The 4,335-nt window shown below is 52.6% G+C and overlaps 1 protein-coding gene across 1 annotated transcript in view; it reads left to right on the forward strand.

Moving 5' to 3' along the window:
* Window positions 1-717: 717 nt before the first annotated feature.
* The window catches only part of Zbtb49 (zinc finger and BTB domain containing 49), a 25,764-nt gene continuing 22,146 nt past the window's right edge, over window positions 718-4,335 (forward strand). The window contains exon 1 of the mRNA XM_023699689.1: window positions 718-825. The gene's annotated coding sequence lies outside the window, so the exon portion shown is untranslated. The remainder of the gene's footprint in view (window positions 826-4,335) is intronic.

A 4,335-nucleotide genomic window follows, 5' to 3' on the forward strand; every position in this document is an offset into this window, starting at 1 on the left:
GAGTTAGGCTTGCTGAGACCTCACCTCTCTCCTTGCTCCTCAGAGCTGCGCGCTGCAAAGACTCGACGTGTCCCCACCATCTAGTGTGCCAAGCCCTCTCGTGGGCGATTAACGCGGATCTACTCCCACAACACCGTTCCATTTGGGCAGAAGAGGAGGAGACAGGCTCAGAGACGTTAGGCAACTTGTGCCGGGTCCCACGTGCAGGAGTGGCAATCCTGATCCGCACGCAGTTACTCTGGCCTGTGCTCCAGATCGCCAGACCCAAGGTCCCTCCTTGGGGTCTAAGACAAGAGACCTGGGCTCACCATGCGACAAGCCTGAAGCCCAGGGCAGCGGTGCGCAGCGCGGGTCCCAGTGATCACCCTGGCCCGGCAGCCCTCACTTCCCGCGATCCCGCGATCGGCGGGTCCGAATGGAATCTCTCCTGCTCCGCGAGGGCGAACCTAAGAAGGACTGTCGGTGGGACGCAGACACCCCACACTCCCTATCCACGCCCCTGGGAGCCGCAGGCTTCTCCGGCACTGCTCCTCACCTCTCAGCAGCGCCCGCCAACGGTTTAACCGGCCGCAGGGAGCACGTGGGGCGCTACGACCCGCGCCGTCGCCGCCTCTCCCAGCCGCCCGGCACCTCCCTGCCGCGCTGCTGCGCGCGTGCGCGCCCTTGCCACGCCCCTAACGGAAGTGACGTTGCCGGAAGTCGGGCCGGCCAGGTGCCGAGGGGGCGTTGTCGGAATGGTTCCACGGCTGGTGAAAGCTGAGTTCAGGTGCTAAGGTCCTGGGCTGCGGGCGAAAAAGCGGCAGCGGGGCAGGGAGCGGCCCGAGGGTAAGGTGGCCGCTGGATCGGGAGGCTGGCCTGGTAAAGGCGCGCGGGGCCCGGGCGGGTGGGGCGGCCGGGCGCCTCTGGGTCTCTCAGAGCTCAGGAACCCGCCGCCACCTTGGCATCCCGAGCCGCGAGGGTCACCGCCGGGCTGGGTCCCCGAGCGGGTCTGCTTGTGCCGGGCGCCCGCGGGGACGTGGAGACGCAGGGGCAGGCCTGCGAGGCGGACGCCCGCCGCGTGCGGTGCCGACCTCCGGCTCAGCCGCGGGAGCTGCCCATCCCCGCCCCGGCTGCTGGTCCTCCGGTGTGGGCGGCGCCTAGGGCCTCGGAGCCCGTCGCAGAGCCCGGCCTCATTCCGATCTGACCTCTCCAGGCCTCCCTTCTGCTTCCGGAAACCGGGTATGGCAGCGGTGCCTGCGTTGTTGGGACCTTGTGGGACTTCGTGAGTGTGCTTGTCAGGTGCACGCCCTGTATCTGCCGGTTAGCAAGTGCACCACAAACGTTAGCTTTTAGATGGACTGTGGCATACAGTGCTGGTCACTGAATATATGTTGTGTGAATGCATGACGAATGGTATCCTAGCAGTCCGTGACAAACATTAACCCCAGTGTGTAGTATGCACGTGATAGAGTGGTTTCCGTCTGGAAGTGAGCAGAGGAGGACCCAGAAGAGCAGGTGTATTCATCTGCGAGGCTTCCATAACAATACACCAGGTGGTTTAGGCAACAGAACCTGTTTTCTCAGTTGTAGAGCTTAAGTCCAGGCTCCAGGTGTCACCAGGTTTGCTTTCTCCTGAGGTCTGTCTCCGTGCCCACATCTGGCCACCCTCTTGCTGTGTCCGCGCGTGGTCTTTCCTCTCCGTTCTCACACCTCTGGTGTCCCTTCTCATATTCAAATCGCCTTTTATAAACATCAGTCACAGTAGAACAGAGTAAAACTTGAACTTAATTCCCCACTTAAAGGCCCAGTGTCCCCACACAGTCACATTCTGAGGCACTAGGGAATACGTTGAGCCAGCCCTTAACAAGGAATTCACCAGAAGAAACAAGGAGGGAAGTACTTGCCAGTGAAAGTGACAGAATGGCCAAGAGGCTGAGAAACAGCATGCCTGGATACTTTTTGTGGGCCGGGCACACATACCACATTCTTGATGGTCATCCTACATTTCCTTTTCATTTGAGCCTTCTGAAAATCCAGAATAAAAACCCTCTTTGTTGTTCAGCAGACTTACCCCTGGCAAATAGTAGAAACTCTACAGTGAACAGGATGATGGAAAACAGACATGGAACTTGTGAAAGTGAAGGGAAAGATCTTGTTTAGTCCCTGTGACAGTATCTTATATCTATTAGACACAGAAACATCTGCTTAACAGATAGGGCTTCCTGGTGTGATGGAGTCAGCTGTTGTAGTTTGGGGGTTTTGCAAGGTGAACAAATATATAGCACAGGGCATGTCTTGTAATATTTTATAAGGAATCACCGAAGAGTCATATACAACAAGTACAGGAAATCTACCCACACACTAAATACCAAAGAATGCAGCTGAGGGCCTGGATCCTAATGTCTTGCATGAGTCCAGATGAAAACCTTGAGCTCACAACAGTGTCTCCCATGAGTCCATCTGGAGGCCTAGAGCCTCAAAGTCTCATGCAGGTTGGCTCCTTGGATCTGTGCTGGCAAGGCCCAAAGGTCAGTGGTGGAAGCTAGAAAGTCTATGCCAGTGGGATGAAGGATCTGTGCTAGCAGGCTGAGGGATCTGAACTAGAGCCAGGAAGCAGTGCTCCAAGTAAGCACCAGAGCTCCCCTGAAAAGTACCACAGCCATCCTCAGCAACGGTGAGGTCCAGAGCTCCTCCAGTGATGAGAAAAGCTGAGTTCTCATCAGGAAAGCCAATGTGACAAGCTTCTCCATGAGAAGGAAGCTCCATGAGGCCGAGCAGAGTGTCATCTTCCCCTCAGGAGCCAGGAAGCTCCATGAGGCCAAGCAGGGCACCATCTTCCCCTCCAGAGCCAGGAAGCAATGCTCAAGATGAAAACCAAAGCTTCTCCAAAATTCAGTGGGAAAGCCAGCATGACGGGGTCCTTCAGCAGAACAGCCTAGCAGCTTCCAACAGCTTCTCCAAACAGCATCCTTAACAACATTTTGGTGGCAGCTTCTGTTCTGCCTTTATGCTACTGGCAACAATCCTCAGGTGGCCCTTCCACACCCAGCAGCATGCTAGTTCAGTTCAGCTGGGAATAATAAGTTGACCACCTATTAGAAATCTACATCAGCATAAAGCTAAGATAGGATTTGAGTGTTGTTTGCTTAAAGCAAGGGCTCTGGTCATTGGGTTAGGGTGAAGGAGTAGGAGTTTGAAAAATATGATGCGCAAAGACCTATCTAGAATGAGCTTGCTCTTGAGGTATATGAACTGTGGCCTCTTGAAGCAGGAACCTTTTATTGGCCCCACAGAAAAGTCCCTACATATTGAACCACTGGCATTGGACCACTTGATAGAATGGCCACACCAAATGTGGGAATCTTCTCTGCAGGTTAGAACCCCATTTTGGCTCTTTCTCCTTTTAGAAGTACCTTTGCTTTCACATTTATCCAAGCATTTCCTTTAGTTTTCTTTTTACTCTTTGCTCATATTTCCATTATTTGATGTTATTCAGACACAACCAATCTTTCCATGTGTATGTATGTATGTATATACTAAAGATTATATACATACAAAAGTTTTATATATATATATGTAAAACTGTTCAAACCAGAGGAAACCTTAAAGTCATCTAATCAGTGAAGAACCCCTTCCATTTTTACAGATGAAAAACCTGAGGCCCAGGTCTGCATCCACAGCAACACTACCAACCACCTGGCATTGAGCACAGCTCCCCAGCCCTGCGTTCAGTGTCTGTACTGATACGGCAGAGCTTACTGAGCTCCATGGGGAAGCAGTGCCAGAGTCTGGCCATCTGCCATCTGCCAAGTTCCTCAGTCTTCTTCTACAAAATGAGGGTAAGACTAGGGGCAGCCTCAGAGTTATTCCAGTGGTTAAATCAATAAGGGTAAAGGGCTTAGGATCATGCCTGTATTATAGAAAACGTTTTGTAACTATTTGTCATCATTATTACTATGCTAGATGTGGGATGCAGTATTGTTTATAGTTGTTACTTATAAAACAGATTAAAAGGTGTAAGACACAAATTCTTTTCCAGGGCCGGCCAAATAACTCAGTGGATTAAAGCACCTACTTAGGCAGATGCAGGGGCCGGGAGTTCCATCCCCTGGCCTGCCATGCTGGCCCCGCCCCCAGAGCATGCTGAGAGGGAGATTGAGACTGGGCGGCTATTGAGGCTGGGCGTGGTGGCATGCGCCTGTAATCCCAGCACTTGGGAGGCTGTAAACAGGAGGATCACTATGAGTCCGATCTACTCAGTGAGACCCTGTACACCCTGTCCTAAATATAAAGAAAAAACAAGAAAAACAAATTCTTTTTCCAGAGCTTTTTATCACCTTCCTGGAGATACTAGAA

The sequence above is a fragment of the Octodon degus genome, unplaced genomic scaffold (genome assembly GCF_000260255.1).
Source record: "Octodon degus isolate 3935 unplaced genomic scaffold, OctDeg1.0 scaffold00006, whole genome shotgun sequence".
In the NCBI taxonomy this organism is placed as follows: domain Eukaryota; kingdom Metazoa; phylum Chordata; class Mammalia; order Rodentia; family Octodontidae; genus Octodon; species Octodon degus.